The sequence below is a fragment of the Beta vulgaris genome, chromosome 4 (assembly GCF_026745355.1).
Source record: "Beta vulgaris subsp. vulgaris cultivar EL10 chromosome 4, EL10.2, whole genome shotgun sequence".
NCBI classification, from domain to species: Eukaryota; Viridiplantae; Streptophyta; class Magnoliopsida; order Caryophyllales; family Amaranthaceae; genus Beta; species Beta vulgaris.
The window spans coordinates 26,186,881-26,205,181 of NC_079205.1; the positions used below are offsets into that span (position 1 = coordinate 26,186,881).

General features: G+C 40.1%; 1 long non-coding RNA gene across 15 annotated transcripts; it reads right to left on the bottom strand.

Annotated features, from left to right (window-relative positions):
* Nucleotides 1-7,704: 7,704 nt before the first annotated feature.
* LOC104884095 (uncharacterized) lies at nt 7,705-13,036 on the bottom strand. 15 transcript variants are annotated; one of them, XR_008968997.1, is made up of 6 exons: nt 12,770-13,036; nt 12,476-12,648; nt 11,882-12,183; nt 10,156-10,275; nt 9,548-9,774; nt 7,705-8,296 (listed from the first exon to the last, which is right to left on the bottom strand). It is a non-coding gene; the product is annotated as an uncharacterized LOC104884095 (long non-coding RNA). The 15 variants fall into 15 exon arrangements; XR_008968994.1 differs by having other exon boundaries at nt 10,164-10,275; nt 12,316-12,648; XR_008968992.1 differs by having other exon boundaries at nt 12,316-12,630; nt 12,770-13,035.
* Nucleotides 13,037-18,301: the final 5,265 nt, after the last annotated feature.

Genomic DNA, 18,301 nt, shown 5'->3' on the forward strand with positions numbered 1-18,301 from the left:
TAATCTGACTTACAACAAAGGAGAACTTCATGGATTAAAGATTAGTGCTAGTTTGATCATGTTAAGTAATAAAGGAGAAGAAACTAAGTGAAGAAGCACGTAGCTGTCCAAGGGAGTTAGGGAGGTGTGTGCTTGAGGTGTTTTGTTTAATTAGTGTTAGTTTAGTCCTAAACATGCTTTACTTGCACTAATTGTAATAGTTAATCACTTAGCTCCTAAAATCAGTTTTTGTAACATGTTACATGTATTTCGGTTTTCCTATTACTTAGCCTAGGATGTAATTGTGCCAAGTTGGATGTCCAAGTGTGTGCTGCAGCAATCATGAGTTTCCTTGAAGGGAGGAGTCTTCACTTGAAGGAAATCATCCCATTGGACCTCTAAATGAAGCTTCACATCCAAGGGAAGCAAGGAGAAGGCTACGGCAGCCTTTAGGAGATCTTTTGGAGTTTTTTTTGCTTTGTTTAGTCTCCTTAGTGTGTATTAGCTTAGTTTATGTTGTAGTAAGTTGTTTTAGCTATGTACTACTTATAAGCAGCTCTAAACATTAATGAAGATGAGATTTTGAAGTTGAAAAACAAAGCTTACAAACCGTTGTGTTTAAAGACTTAAAACCGAGTGTTTTATGTTCTACTTTGCACGAATAACTTGGGAGGTAAAACTACAAGTATTCAATCCAATTAACAAGATTAGAGAGTGATTCACTAGTTTTGTTAATTAAAAAACCTTTGATTAAAGAAGAGAGTGGAGATTCACTTCTTTAATTGAAACCGAATTAGGAGCTTAAGGAGGAGTCTTTGAGCTTGTAATTCATATTATCATAAACACTACTCTTCATTAGAGGTGTGTTTGTTTCATTACGTGCTTTGTTTGTGTGTGTGATCATGGCTTTGCCTTATTGATCCTGTGATGATCCTTATGGTGAGCAGAGTCGGTATAACATTGACATTACAGGTTCGTAGATGTGCATCATTGGGATTCTGGAGTGGAGAGTTTGTGTAACTAGCTTAGTTTAATTTATGTTTTTGAGAACATATTTATTTAAGTTGTTTGATTTATTAAGTTGGTTTGTTTAAGTCCTAAACTTTTGTTATTCATTTTGTTATTTATCATGGGGGACTTTAACTTAGTCTTATGCAGTGATGATAGGATTAATGGACTGCCTATATCTAATGCTGAGACTTATGATTTTAGTCAATTACTTGATACTTCTACACTACTTGAAGTGAAAGGGATTGGAGTATTTTTTTACCTGGTCTAATAAGAGACAAGGGGAGGGAAGAATTTATAGTAGAATTGATAGATGTTTATGCAATGCTTTATGGTTGGCTAATCACACTCATACAACTGTTGAGGTGAAAAATCAATCTATTTCTAATCATAATCCTCTCTTGATTTCTTTAAATCAAGGCCCTTTTCATGGGGGAAGACCTTTCAAATTTTTAATCACTTGTTGAAGCATCCTCAATTTCATGAGATAGTTTCAGAAGCTTGGAGACTTAGTGGGGCAGCTGGTACTTTGGGAGACATCTGGACTAAATTGAAAAATGTTAGCAGACAGCTAAAGAGCTTGCAACTCACTTAGTATGGAAGTGTCACAGAGAAGATTGAAGAGGCTAAGAGGCAATTAGATATGGTTCAGTTCCAAATTCATAGGGATCAGTTCAATTCTATCCTTCATGCTCAAGAGCAACAACATCTTGATTGTCTCAGGAAATGGATGCAAGTTGAAGAGAATATTCTTAAACAAAAGTCAAGAATACAATGGTTACAATCAGGTGACTCCAACAGCAAAGTTTTCTTTGCTGCCATGAAGGAAAGATATGCAAGGAATTCTATTGATGTGATATACTCCCTAAGTGGCACTAAACTGGAGCAAACTAAAGAGATTCATGCTGAGTTGATTCTCTTTTATAGTAACCTGATGGGCAAGTGCAATAAGGAGTTACCTAGTATTGATCTTCCTATTATTAGGAAGGGGCCTACACTTAGTCTATCAGCTAGACACAGACTAAGTGCTCCTGTTACTCTCTATGAAATTGATAAAGCCTTATTCAACATTGATGGCAATAAGGCCCCAGGTTTAGATGGGTTTAATGGTCATTTCTTTAGAGAAACATGGAGCTTTATCAAACCAGACATTTATGCTGTTGTTTTGAATTTTTTTGAGACTGGTTACAAGGAGCCCAAGATAACCATAGCTTCTAATACATTGGTGCCTAAGGTCACTACTCCCACTTATGCTAGTGACTTTAGACCTATAAATTGCTGCACTATGATTTTTAAAATCATTGCTAAAGTCTTGAGCCACAGGCTTCATGATGTTATTGGGGAAATTGTGGATACAGCTCAGGCAGGATTCATTCCAGGGAGGAACATTACTAACAATATCCTCCTAGCTACTGACCTCATCAAAGCATATACTAGAGAAGGTATATCTCTAATAAGGTGCACAATTAAGGTGGACCTCAAAAAGGCTTATGACTCTATAGAATGGCCATTTCTCCAGAGTATGCTGGTTGAGTTAGGGTTTCCTCAGGGGTTTCTTACTTGGATCATGGCATGTGTATCAACTGTCTCATATTCTATTTTGTTTAATGGCAAGCCTTGTACTCCCTTTCATGCAAAAAAGGGCCTTAGACAGGGAGATCCATTATCTCCCTTCTTATTTGCCATTGGTATGGAATACCTCTTTAGATGCTTGAGTACTTTGAAAGGAAATCATAAGTTCCATTTTCACCCAAAGTGCTCTAGATTTTCTATATCTCATATGATGTTTGCTGACGACTTGTTGATGTTTTGTAGAGGTGACCTTGCTTCTATAACTGAAATTATGACAGCCTTCACTAAGTTCTCAAAAGCTTCTGGTCTGGAGGCTAATCTTCGGAAGAGCAACATTTATATAGGGGGTGTTAGGAATGACACTATAGCTGAAATCGAAAATATAGTGAAGATTCCTAAGGGTGATTTTCCTTTTAAATATCTTGGTGTTCCTTTATCCACCAAGAAACTGTCATATGCTACTTGTAAGCCCTTAATTGAGAAGATCATGGCTAGAACTAAAGTCTGGGCAGCTAAACTCCTTTCATATGCAGGCAGAGCTCAGTTAATTAAATCAATACTTTTAAGTATGCAAGTGTTTTAGTGTCAGATCTTCATTCTCCCTAAGAAATATTAAAAGAGATCCAAAGCCGCTATAGATCCTTTTATGGATAGGCAAAGATGCTCTTTCAAGGAAAACTCTGGTGTCTTGGGAGCAGACTTGCTTTCCTAAAATTGGAGGAGGGCTTAATTTCATCAATCTTGAAGTGTGGAACAAAGCAGCTATAGCTAAACACTTTTGGGCTATTGCTATGAAGCAAGACAAGCTGTGGATTCAATGGATTCACTCTTACTACATTAAGAGTAATAACTTATGGACTATGAGAGTTCCTGTGGGTATGTCATGGGTGTTGAAGAAGGTCATGAATTGCAGGAACTACTTTGATAATGGTACTAAAATTCATGATTATGTGAAGCATGGCAAGTTCTCTATTAGCAAGTGCTATAAAGCTCTTAGAGAGCCAATTGCTCAGGTTAGCTGGAAGAGGCTCATTTGCAACAACAAAGCCTCTCCAAAAAGCTTATTCATTACTTGACTGGCTGTACTTAACAGGCTTGCTACTAAAACCAGGTTAGCTCAATGGAACCTGGTAAATGACACCACTTGTGTATTGTGTAATGATGCAGAGGAGGATACCCAACACCTATTTTTCAAATGCCCATATTCAGCTGATATCTGGTTACAATGTCTGAAACTCCTTGGCATTACAAGAAGGTCTGTTTCCTTCTTGGATGAAATTTCTATAGCAACAAGCAAATGTAGGAAGAAGACTAAATGTAATCAGTTGTATGGCATGATCTTTGCAGAAGCAATCTATAATATTTGGCTTCAAAGGAATCATCAAGTTTTTGAAGGCAGTCACAAGCATCTTGAGCACATAGTTGATTTGATTTTGTTTAATGTAGCTTGTAGAATTCCAGATACCATGAAAAATCAACTGTATACTTGTTCTTGTATGATGTTGGTGGATGTAGACTTAGTTGATACTTCAGGGTAGCACATGAAGAGTCTAATCTTTCAACCCTTCCTAGAAGGTGGGTAAGGTTGGATACTGATGCTAGTATACCCTGTAGTTTGAAGAATTGGTGTTTGTAATCCTTTTTTTTTTTGGTTATCAATAACAATTTTGAATTTCCAAAAAAAAAAAAAAAGCAAGTTAAAGTTTAGTTAATGATTTTCCACTGCAAAATTCTGAATAAGCCGATACATTATCACACAGGCGATAATACTTGGGTAATTCTCTACTTGTATATTATAAAAGTATTTTCTAAAAAGAGAGAATTATCGGGGTGTTACAAAGTGGTATCTGGGAGCTTTAGGTTATTTTAAAACTTATAGGCGCCTAATTAGCTAACTAGCTTACTAGTTATTTGAAGGGAACTTTAGAATTGCTTATTCATTTTGAAAACTTATATAGAGTATATATATTATAATACGGAATTTTTTTAGACCAAATTTTTTTTTACTTAACCGATTTTTTTTTTCGAAAATTCTCATGGTTCGAAATTTTTTTTAGTGTTCGATTTTATTTTTCGAATAATCATAGTGCTTCGAAATTTTTTTTTCCGAATATTTTGTTAAGTCCGAATATTTTTTTTTGTAAGTCAATATTTTTTTTTTCGAATGTAAATAGTCCGAATTTTTCTTACTCAAATTTTTTTTAGACACTTAAGTAATATTATTCATAAAAGTGTCTGCATTATATTTTCATGCCTTTAAGGTTTATATTATTGCATTGTGAGAATGGGTAGTATAGGAAGAGCATATAGGATAAAAATATTATATGCCTGCATTCAATAGTTAATTCAGCATCATTATATTTTTCTTCCCTGCTGATAATGCATTATTATTATTCTTTCCTGCTAACGATGCATTATTATTATACTTTCCTATTAATGATGCATGAATGTTTTTCTTCCCTACTAACTGTTTATATTTTCTTGCCTGCTATGTGTTATGATTTCCTGCCTTGATTTGTATTTACTCTCATTGTTTCTTGTGGGAATACGTTAGAGAGAGTACTAAGACATTATGGTTTATTGTATTATAGTTCCCTCAACATGTCTGCCAGACTAGGAAGCTACTATAACACTATCATTCTGAGTGACGATGAAGTTGACGAATACAATGCACCCGTCGACGATAGAGAATACACGGATCTAGAATGGACTATGCGTTGCATCCTGAGGAAAGGGATACCTAGTGACGATGAGGTTATAATAGAACTTAATAATGCTAGGGGCAAAAATAGGGAAGACATTTATCATGCTTGTTTCAGGTATAAATCTGAGACTGAACCTGAAGAGGATGAGGATACTCGACCCATTAGAAGATCCAAAAGGCAAAGGAAGTAAATCAATTATGATGAGGATGGGGAAGAAGAGGAAGCTGATGATGCAACATTTATGCCTGAGCAATATCAAGAAGCTAAATATAGGAATAACAATGTAGTACCTTAGATTTATTTATGTCTATGATATATATATATATATATATATATATATATATATATATATATATATATATATATATATATATATATAGAATATTAGCTTTAGAAATATGTTGGATGTGTGCCAACAATGATAGAGAAGTTTTATAGAATTATTGTTTTAGGAAAATATAAATACTATAATGTTCTTTTTAGTAGATACCCTTTATGGAAGAATAAAAGTTATTATTTAGTTTATATGAGTGAGTAAGAATTTATTCTGGGCACGTGATGGGAATATTTTATTATTTAAATTTTCATTATGTGATTATATTCTTACTTGCTTGTTTCTACTTTCATGTTGATGTAAATATATTTTACATGAACGATTATGTGATTATTAGAGAACATTTCATGTTGAAACTAGTGAGAAATTGTCTGTTGATGCGATCTTTAACGATCAAATCAAATGTTGCCTTATTAGATGGACATAAAAGTTACTGGAACCTAAGTAGAGTTATATTACTTTCAGGTCCCGGAGTAGAATGGCTAACAATATTGATCTAGCTGCTGCTATTCGCCTTTTGGCTGAGAAATTGACTCAGGAGAGGGTTGAGCGTCCTAAGACTGCTGGAGAAACGTTCGAAAGATTAGCCAAAGTTAAACCACCCTACTTTAAGGGGCAATCTGACCCAACCTTCTTAAAGAATTGGATTAGGGAATTCGAAAGCTATTTGAGGTAGTGAACTGCCTTGGTGAGATGAGAGTAGGTCAGGCTGTGTTATACTTGAAGGATGAGGCTGACCTATGGTGGCGGGAAAATGGTGCTAGACTGAGTGCTGCTGAAGGATTTAATTACGAAGCATTTGTGATTGTCTTGAGAGGGAAGTTCTGCCCTGCCTTTATGAGGAAGCAAAAATCCCAAGAGTTCATTAACCTTAGGATGGGTAGTATGACCATCTCTGAGTACTATAGCAAATTCATAGCCCTGTCTAGATTTGCACCTGAGGTTGTAGCCACTGAAGAGCTTATGGCTCAGAGGTTTGAGCAAGGTTTAACTGATGAAATTCAATTGGGATTAGGAGGTGAGACCTTTACATCCTTAGATGTGGTGTATGGGAGAGCTTCTCATATTTATGGTTTGCAGACAAGAAGAGATAAGAAAAATAGGATAGTAGGTGAGAAGAGGAAGGATGATAATGTTGGGGGAAACCAAGGGAATTTCAAGAAAAATCGAAATGGTAATGGGAACTTCCAAGGGAGGAATAACCAGGATAATCGCAAGGGTAAACCTGATAGAGTGCATCACTGCAAGCTCTGCGACAGAAACCATCCTGGAAAAGACTCCAAGGGGGAATTAGTGGTCTGCAACTACTGCTAGAAGAAGGGACATATTTTACAATAAGTGAAACATAGAAAAAGTGGGGAGTTACCAAGGAATTTAGAAAGAGAAAGTTGAGACCACAATAAAGTACAGTGAAGAAGTATTGAAGTTGTGGTCCCCTCTTACTTTTTGATGGTATATTTGTAATAAGAGTGAACTTTTTTTTACCATTTGGAGCTTGGTTTCACTTATTATGATTATTCTAAATCAGGAAAGTGTTTCACTTAATGTGAAACAGAGGAAGTATATGATAGTTTAAGAGAAAGTATTTAGTAGAGCTAACTCCACCCATATACACACTCATCACATTAGAAAGTCTTTTCCTTGGTCCCTATATCCTCATGCTACCTCCTCCCCATCTAGATTTCTCCTCTCCTACTTTGTCCTTCCTTCACTAATAAGCTAAGTAAATAATAAGATTATTCTAGTAATTTAATTGTTTTCAAAATGACTGAAGTTACTTTTAAAAGTTGATCAATGCTTATGGTGCGAGCTATTTGTATGCCTATGGTTCAATTGCACATATTAACTCTGTGTACATGTTTGTAATTTAATTACTAAATAAGAAAGATGTAGAATAACATTGAATATAAGAAGAGTAAAAATTACATGTTGGAAGACCATAATCAACATTAACAACAAAGACTTCGATATCGTTTACGTAATAAGTACGGAGCAGAGCTTATGCGCATAATTAAGCCTTATTGAACCAAAAGTACTAAGGATTAGTACTTGTTTGCCTAGACAAAGATTAACATTACAAAAAAGGAAATGGGCACGTGATTAAAGTGGCTTCCAGGAACACAAATTTTAGCAACACAAAAGGACAAGAGTGTGTTCATTTTTTTTGACAGGAAGAAAAAATATCATTAATAATAAACCTAATTTTTTTTTTTTTTTTTAGATAAGAAGAAAGCATATTAAGAGACCCTCCGCACTAGGGGTGGACCTAATATATCGTTTACAAGGATGGAATGTAAAGCCGAATTAGGACAAGAAGCTATTACAAAAGAAGAATCGACCAAGTGACCCACATTTGCAACCCAATCAGCTACTTGATTCGCCTCGCGATAAATATGCTGCAGTGTCCATGAGGAGAAAGAGCGGAGAAGGACCCGAATGTCTCGTATTAGGTGATCAATCTGCCTGGAAATAGCACATTTCCCTAGCACAGCATTAACTACCAGCAGATTATCGCCTTCAATATGAAGTGACCTAATTGGAAAAAAAGTGTTAAACCTAGTCTCAAAATAGGGTGCTAGACCTAAATCTACAAGGCATTCCCTTTTTTGGACTTTGTAACCCAAAGTTCCAAGTAAGATATTGGATCCTTGATAGGGAGTTGGGAGGACCAATTTGCATGAAAAAAATGATGATTACTCTGCAAAAGAAACATTACTTGTCATATGTCAACTAAAATAGAGTATATATGTTACAGGTAGAATGAGTGTTATTCCTCCAACTATTCGAAGACATTTAAACGTCTGCAATGATTTTTCTATATATGCTCCCATTACAGACCACATGTCACATTTGTTATTCGTCTCTTACACACATATATACATGAGTAAAATTAAAGTTCTAGTGGCCTCAAATCTCAAGTTAAGTACTCCCAGCTAAACCCTTGTCTAGTAGTCATAGTCCTTCATCATGAGTCATAACTCATACTCATAGGAACAATAAGGAAAAACATTAACTACAAATCAGCACATTGGCACCTTTAGGCTTTAGGAATTTAACCTAAAGCACTTAACCAATTCAATTCTTTTTCACAAGAGCATTGTGAATAAGATGCATTATGTACCCATCTTTGACCTCTGATAAACCTTCATATCTCCTGAATATATTTCCTTTGTAAATCTAGACCTTGATTATGCCAATCTAAACCATATATCATTCATTTTTATGAAAATAAGTATTAGATGGCTAACTTTCTATAATTGGGATTCAAGAATAGAGTATGGAGTAAAATCATCCTTGCCACAGGTCAGTGGGTTAGGGTTTTTCAGTTTTTCTCGCCCACAGTTGTTCTTGCATTCATGATATTCTATAAAGTTTAACTCTATATACTCCCCTCCTCAGTAACAAATGTCATACTTGAGCTTCTACTTCCTTGAATCTTTCATTTCAAGCTCACAGGAGAGTAATAGTGGTGGGCATAATAGTAAGTACCATTTATCTCGAGACTACAAAAACTTATGTAAGAATGACCAATGTCCACTTAAATTGCTGCAGATAATAAAGAATAGGTAAACTTTAGCTTCAAAGAGCTAGGGAATAAGATACCGAGGTATATATATATATATATATATATATATATATATATATATTGTAGATTTTTTTTTGTGAAGAAAGCATCTCATAAAACCTTTTGTTTTAAAAGAACCTCTCAATGCTGGATTCCGCCCAGAAAAGTCAATTCTCCAACTAAAAGAGCCAAGATTATGAGAAGTTCTAATGACAAAGAACATATGATAAGAAGATAGAAGAAGAAATAACATAATAGGCATATTACCTTTTCAAAAGAATAAGTATAACTAATTTATATTCAAACGACCAATTCATTTGACCGTGGTTTTGGCCAAACTCAAAGAATTGTAATTCATGCTTTAATCAGAGTATATGAATTTACCTCATATCAACTAAAAATGGAGAGTTAATAATCCACACCCATATATTTTATGATACTCATGAGGTGTATTATCCTTAAATCCTAATCCATGAATATAATAAGCTAACCTGCAAGAATGAATGCCATCAAACTTGAGACGTGTCATAAGATAACATAAGAGCCCATCTCTTTTGCTTTTGCGTAGAAGAAAATGTTTAGGTACTTGCTATATATACAACCCCTGTCTCCTAAAGTATGCAAACATGAAGCAAATCATTGAGAGCTACTTTGATATTCACAATTAAATGCTAACTTAAAAGGAACATCAAGATGGACTAACTCTGATAGGATAATTTTATACAAGCTGTTTTTTTTTTTTTGAATGAAGTGGTAAGCCAGTCTTTGAATATGTGTATTCATGTCTGAATGTATCTTGCTCATGCATCTAAGGGGATTTTTCTTTGGTGCATCTATGATGTCTGTAACTGTAATATACATAGTGCTTATTATAGCCTTCTTTGCAATATCATATGGGTTTTAGACTACCTCATAGCACAAAGATCTAAAAATTTCATTGTTTAATACTATTAGTAAATATAAGATCTGTAACAAAAAAGAAAAATGCTTACGTCTTTACCGTGAGTAAATTTCAGCAGATGGGAGCTTGAATAATGTTCTCACACTTTTCACTAAATGATGTGAAAACCATGTCTCACGTTTCATCCAAGACACCTTGCTCGAATGTTACCCTATTTGCAAGATAGCATAAGTAAGAGAAGAATGGACTATAGACCCAATTTAGATCTGTGTATAAGATAAGATTATAACCATGTCATGATCCTCCTTTTAGTAATCTATAGAAAAGTAGGTACAATAAGAAACTGATGACACGTAAATCGTGCAAACCTTTGGCTAACTCAGCCACTATACTTGATGTCAGCATGCAACCACTTGCATGAATATTACGGGTATGCGTGATAAATTCAACTCATACAAATTCTCTCTTGTACATTTTTTAAAAGGGAAAAGGCAAAGTTGTTCAACCTATCTGAAAATACAAAAACAGGAAAGATAAAAAGGTTGTGCTCAGTAACCACGAAATGTTCATAGTAAACACCAACTAATTACCACCGGCTTCAGGACAAATCAAGTAGGGTATGGTGCAAAAATAAACCAAATGTAGAATGCAAAAAAATGAAAGTACAAACATCTGAATGACCGTGAGTGAAAGATGAAGCTGCACACATCTTCAGCACTTCAAGGGCGACAAAGCATTACACAAGAGGCTACTAGAACGATTAACTGAATGTCAGATCTTCAGGAAATTGGGGGCTTATTGTACTTCTAGTAAAAATGGCTCCCTGAATATGGTTGTAAAGCATGTAAGGTTTGATTCAGGAAACTATTCAGAGAAGGATGTAGGCAAGAGTAAAAGAAATAATAAAAAGGAAAACACAACTAACAACCATATGAAGTGTAAACACCTCCAAATCGAGCCTATATTTCTGGAGACCAAAGGGCACAAAAGGTTGTTTTGACATATACAAAACAAAAAAGGAATACAAAAGTTTCCTCTTTCTTTGCGCAACATTTACAACGTGAAGTTAGAGATCAAGGAAGGAACCATTTTCTTGCGGTACCCCAAAAGCTTTATAATAGATGCAATAGAGAACACCATTTTACCAATATAATAGCTCTACTCTTATAAATGACAATTAACTAAAGGCTCTTTGAGTTTAACGTATAGTAAAATAATGGAAATGATGATGAAACATATGTAGTAGCACAAAAACGCCACATATGAAACATTATATTTCTGGAGACCAAAGGGCACAGAAGATTGTTTTGACATATACAAAACAAATAAGGAACAAAAGCTTCCTCTTTCTTCACCTAACATTTACAACGTGAAGTTAAAAATCAAGGAAGGAAACATTTCCTTGCAGTACCCCAAAAGCTTTATAATAGATGCAAGAGAGAACACCATTTTACCAATATTATAGCTATACTCTTATAAATGACAATTAACTAAGAGCAATTTGAGTTTCTCGTATAGTAAAATAATGGAAATGATTATGAAACATGTGTAGTAGCACAAAAACGCCACATATGAAACATTATATTGCCTTCGAAGATGCTCAGAGTGATGCTTGTCATAGTGGGCAGGCTAATCACCTTGAAAACTCAATCATTGCAGATCACCTGATATGTCTTCCATCTTTAGTAGTATGTAGAAGAGAAGCTCTAGAAGTATTTTTTTTCTTTAAAAAAACTTGATTTTCATGTTAAACAAGAACAAACAAAAGCACTTAAAGCAAAATCATCTTAAAGTCGCCAATAAAAAGGTGATCTTACCCAGATTTGTCACTTTGTCAGTATCCATGAGAAGTCATGTAGTTTCTTTATAGCCCAACTATACATTCCAGTTGAGAAATGCTTCTTTTGCCCTCCAGAACAAAACCCTAGTAAACCGCAAATAAATTTAACAGGAAAATTCAAATTTATCAGCGAAAACTGAAATTCAAGAAGACTGTTTGGTTTCACGTCTGAAAATATCGAAGAAAAAAATAGAGCAAACTAGCACGCTTCAGAGGAAAACGTTGGATTTCTCTGCTGCCTTAGCACAATAAAACATCAAATTAGGGATTTTCCTGAATCTACAGGAAAGTTCAGAAGAGAAGAGATGATTAAAAAAAATCTAATTAGCTTTTTCCCAAATTTATTGATCCAACTCGAAACCCTAACAAATAAGAAAAAGAAATTGATTTCAATGAAAATATATGACTTACAATTCCAAATATAGTATAAAATTCTTTATCTTCCTCACCATCTCCTCCACCTTGACTGCCAACACCATTTGACGACGCAAAAAATGGATTTCTCTCTCCTCACTCCTAAATCCAACTAAAGAAAATTGAAAAATTAAGGCAGAGAAAAATTTGCTCATACCTCCTCCATTTTTCTTCCTTCTCCCTGCTTCATTCGGTCTCCTCCTTCGCTCCACCTGCTCCTCTTACTGCACCTCTCTCTCTCCTCACCACAACCACCATAGATTCCCTAATTTTTCTTCCTCCTACATTCTTTTCTTCCTCCTCACAGTTTCCCTAAAAAAATCATAATAACTAAAAAGAAGATAAAAATTCTTGATTTTGAATATTAAAATAGAGAAACGAAAGTTCCTTGATCAATTACAACATAGAAAAAGAATACTTAATTAGACTTAAACCTAAATTCCGCTGGTACCTGTCCTATTATCGAACGTCTGAAGGGGGTTTTGCAGTTTGCTAACTGATTTCACCGAGCTCTCACCGCTTGAATTGCTTCTTGAAGCAAAAAGAAGAGAGAGAAAAAATGGTGAGATACAGAAAAAAGAGGAGAGAGACGAAGAAGATTTAGAAAGTGAGAATGGAGGGGATAGTAGGATGGCAAGAGGGGATGGGCGAGAAAATGAAAAGGAGAGGAGAGATGTTAAACTTAAATCAAATCTACGTCCTACCTCAATCAAATCCTGCAATTCCATGCATTGTCAAACTTAAAACTATAGAATACTGTTTCTGTCTAGAAATTAAGGGTTCTGATTCCTTTGCTTAGAGAATACCGGGTCAGATTCGAATGTCCTGAGTCCAAAGTCCGTACGCCGGAATCCTGCAAAAGTAATGGTTAGACTGCCCCGGGGGTTGTTCCGGGATCGCCTCTCCGACGCTCAAGTCAGTAATCAAGCTTAGAGAGATAAAGTCTAGAGAGAGATGCTCTGGTTTGTTAGGTAAGAATTCAATACCTTCTCATTGATGAGGGGGTTGAGTATTTATAGTGCTGGGGATATCCCAACTGTAGGCCAGCTGGAGGGCACTGACAGCTGGGAGGCATTATCACAGGTGGGGCCCTCTGGAGGTTTAAGGCTTTATTGGGCTTAATTATCCCTGGTAGGCCTAACCCAGGAAATAAGCCCAAACAATTAGCCCCACGCCAGGAATGGGAAACATCGAGGCCTTGCTGAAGTGTCTCCCGTTCGTGGCGGAACCTAGACAGTCCTGAACCCAGGCTGACCTGATCTTCTAGGGAAAAAAAGGGGGGCACGTGCCGACCCAGTCTCCTCAAGGAGAAGGGGGCTAGTGCCGACCCGGTCTCCTTGGAGAGAAGGGCGGCATGTGCCGACCCGGTCTCCTCAAGGAGAGGGGTGGCTAGTGCCGACCCGGTCTCCTTGGAGAGAAGGGCGGCATGTGCCGACCCGGTCTCCTCAAGGAGAGGGGTGGCTAGTGCCGACCCGGTCTCCTTGGAGAGAAGGGCGGCATGTGCCGACCCGGTCTCGAGGGAGAGAGAGGAAGCTGGCGTGCCGACCCGGTCTCGTAGGAGAGAGGGGAAGCTGGCGTGCCGATCCGGTCTCATAGGAGAGAGGGGGAGCTTGAGTGCCGACCCGGTCTCATAGGAGAGAGGGGGAGCTTGAGTGCCGACCCGGTCTCATAGGAGAGAGGGGGAGCTTGAGTGCCGACCCAGTCTTGTAAAGAAATGGAAGGGTATGCCTCGTCCATGGCTCGGACCAGGGACCAATGAGCCCCATGCTTGTCCGAGCCGGTACCCACTCTCGCTAAGTCAATCTGGGACTTAGGAGACTCACTCACCCAAGGAGGAGAGCCTCCTTGGGCCGAGCTGGTTGGACGCGGCTCGGATGAGGGGCCAATGAGCCCCATGCTTGTCCGAGCCGGCGCCTTCTCTCGCTAAATCTATGTGGGACTTAGGAGAACTACTCAACCAAGGAGGAGAGCCTCCTTGGGCCGAGCTGGTTGGACGCGGCTCGGATGAGGGGCCAATGAGCCCCATGCTTGTCCGAGCCGGTGCCTGCTCTCGCTAAGTCTATCTGGGACTTAGGAGAACTACTCAACCAAGGAGGAGAGCCTCCTTGGGCCGAGCTGGTTGGACGCGGCTCGGATGAGGGGCCAATGAGCCCCATGCTTGTCCGAGCCGGTGCCTGCTCTCGCTAAGTCTATCTGGGACTTAGGAGACTTACTCAACCAAGGAGGAGTTCCTCCTTGGGCCGAGCTGGTTGGACGCGGCTCGGATGAGGGGCCAATGAGCCCCATGCTTGTCCGAGCCGGTGCCTGCTCTCGCTAAGTCTATCTGGGACTTAGGAGACTTACTCAACCAAGGAGGAGAGCCTCCTTGGGCCGAGCTGGTTGGACGCGGCTCGGATGATGGGCCAATGAGCCCCATGCTTGTCCGAGCCGGTGCCTAAGGCTTTGGACCACTGGTTAAGTGACCGAGCTGGTAGTCTGGAGCTGATGAACTAACAATCTTGAGCTGGTGAACTTAATAGTTTCTTGAAAACCCCAAATGCCACGTGGCAATGGGGGATTATTGGGGTGCTTGAAAACATGGTGGCGATTCAACTTCTGGACATTTATGGATTTTGTGACGATTGATATTCCTGGGAGCTGTGTCTTTTGAACAGTTTTGGGCATTTGGGAGGCCCATTAAGGTGGCGGAAACACATGGCCCGGTCCAAGAGGCGACGCGGGACACGAAAACCGAGGACTTTGCCTATAAGTAGGGAGAGATGGGAGAGATTTTGGCACTTTTACAATTCTCTCTCTCTCTCTAAATTTGAGATTTCTGCTCTTTCTCTCTCTACTTTTAGAGTTCCTTCTCTCTCTAAGTCCGGGTTCCATCTTCGTCCGACCAGGTACGCACTTGTTTTGCTTTTTCACTAAGTTTTTCTTCTCTTTCTTTTAATAAAATCGGCCGACCCCCTTCTGTTGATAAATAATGGGGAGTTGCCGAGTCAGTGACACCCCCTCCCTCACCTCCTTATAATTTAGCCGAGGAAGTGAGAGGTATGGGAATGGTATTGGTGTCAACTTTAATAAGTTGCCCGGATCCCTCGGCTGTGCCTGAGGCGCTTTCCCTCCCGAGTACTCCTTCGCAAGCCGAGGAGGAGGAGGCCGAGGTGCCATCCCCCTACCCTGGGAGGTGTCCCTGGCCTATCTCTTCGAGGAGTTACTTAGACAAATATCTGTCTGATGGTGTAGTTAGGATAGCTATGCCGGGAGAAGAAGGAAGCTTCACGTCCGGACGGCTCGTATATCCGGAGCTTGATCCCAAGGACGGACCGGGAGCGAAGTTCCCACTTCCGTCATTAATAAAGGCTCTGCTAGAAGACGCCCGAGGCCAAGCGGCCAAATTTCTGATAAAGGACTCCTACTTGTTGGTCCGACCCGATGCCAGCCATACCATCTGACCCCACCTCCCGGATGCACCGCCTTCTATTACAAGGCCATGGAGCTGGGTCTGAGGTTCCCGCTGACCCAGTTCGAGAAGGACATTCTGAACGCTTACAATTTATGCCTGGGTCAGCTTTCTCCAAACTCGTGGGGTGGAATCTTGGCCGTCCAGGTAATCTGTGACATCATTGGTGTCAAGCCGACCCTTACCCTTTGGCGGCATATGTATAAGTTGTTCGAAATGCCAGCCGGGAATCATGGTCCGGGCTGGTGGTGCTTTCAGGCTCGGCGGGGCTACCGCACGGTCCTTGATCTTCCCACCTCTCAGAAGGGGTTCCGCCGAGGGTTCGCTTTTGTGTACCATGGTGGGGAATGGGGCATCCCCACTGTGCCCCCGTCGGCCGAGCCAAACCACTGCTTGAATTTCAAGGTGCCTGAGCTATCCGACGAGGAAGCCGTGGCCGCTATTTATATGCAGCTGGAGGCCAAGATAGTTGATGGTGGCGAAGTCTTTGTAGCAGGGAACTGGCTCCCGAGCTGCAAACTTTTCAAGAACGAGCATTTCTTGGCGGCCTTCGGCTTGAGTCCGGCCTTTCCTAAGGGTAATTCGGCAAGAGGGGGTCCGGTTGACTTGTTTTTATGCCTTATTTGACATATTGTCTAACTCTTTTTTCCTTTTGCAGAAGCCTCTCTAGCCTTCCTTAAGGAAACCGACCAAGAAATGGCTGAACGTCTGACTTCCGCTGCTCTGAAAGCCGCCCGGATTAGGGCCGAGATGAAGGCCAACAAGATTAACAAGCCTTCCAAGCCAAAGGTAAGATCCTTCTTTATCCGACCCGGTTTAACCTTAGACTTCCTTACTCTCACCAACTCTTTATATGTTTTGCAGGATCCTTCCAACCCTAAGCCGAGGAAGCGCAAGGAACGAACCGAGGAGAGGGTGGAGATGACGGAGAAAGCCTTGGCGAAGGCTCGAGCCGAGACGGAGGCCTCAGCAAAGAAGGCGAGGCAAGAGCCTTCCGGGGAGGTGAACAGCCCTCGCCAGGCTTCTGGGGATGACAATACCACATCTCCCTTCACCCGAGGATTTCGAGCCTGGCGCAGTCCGAGCCACGCCAGGGGACCTCGCATACCGAGCAGACCTTGTTTGAGGCGCCGGTCCCCTTTACTGAAATGTCCAAGACGGACAAAAGACAACGGATTGCCAGTGCCTTGGAGATACTGGTTACCCAAACCGACCGAGATCATATCAACGCGGTAAATGGGAGGAACGAGTCGAGCGAACTCTTTCGCTCCTGGATGGACGTAAGTACCTTTGCCTTACTCCGCTTTTTACTTCTTTATTGCTACTTTTTAACTGGTCTTTGTTTTGCAGTTTTCCATCCGGATGACTAAAGTAGCCGAGGACCGGCTGGCGTTGGTGCAAGAGGTCCAGAGCTTGAAAGAGGCGGCTCGGAAGCACTTCGATGAAGTTTAGCAGGCCAAGGAGGCCCAGCGTCTGGCCGAGCTTCGCTTGGAGGAGGCCAACAAAAAATTGACAAGGGCGAGGCGACCTGGAAGCAGGAGAGGGAAGACTGGAAAGTGGAAAAGGCCAACCTTTCTCTTGCCAAAGAAAATGCCGAGTCCGCCAAGGTTACGGCCGAAACCAAGCAAGCTCAGGCCGAGAAGGAATTGGAGGAGGTCCAGCTCAAACTCTCTGCGGCCGAGGCCTAACTAAAGGAAGCTCAAGCGGCCGTTTCTCGCTCCCAGGAGGAGTGGTTCAAGGCCTGGCAGAAGTCGGATGACTGTACCGATTCTGCGCTGAGGTGGGCCAATCCTCCCATAAGATGGGCGAGGACGAGGCGCTCTCCAAGCTGGGAAGCCTTGGCCGACTCCTGCCTGAAGCTGACTGGAATTCAGTCTGGTCTCGCTATCAGGAGTTGTGAAGCCGAGGCAGCCGAGATTAAAGCCAAATGGCTGAGGAGATGAGCTCGGACGATATCTGATGATGATGAAGAAGATGCTGCTAGCACCGAGCCACCTCCACCGAGCAACCTGCTGCTGAGCAACCTGCCACGTCCTTCTTCTTAGCTGCTTTAGGATTTTTATTTCTTAGCTTTGGCCTTGTCGGCCTTTTTAGCTTTTCTGCTTTCGACCCTATGTTTTTGTAAACTTTTGGTTGTATTTTGCAACTTTTGATCAATTGGAATACAACTACTATTTTGCAACTTTGCCTTTTGTCGCACATTTTTCGTTATTTGCAATATTATAACATTTAATAGACAATAAACTGGTTAAGTCTTGCTTGCCTTTTTGATCAAAATAATGAGACTGGCTAAGTCTTTTTATTTCTGGGGTAGAAACCCACTTGGTACATGGACTGGTTAAGTCCGAGTTACAATTGGATTTGCTTGCTAAACCGACCAGGTAGTGCTGGCCTTACAAATGCCCCTAGTGCAAGTAACGAAAAAGAAGTTTAACATAGAATCTTTTGAGATTGTCTAAGTTCCAAGGTCGAGCCAGGGGACCCCTTCGGGAGATTCGAGTCGGAATGTCCCTGGCTTGATGACTCTGTAACCTT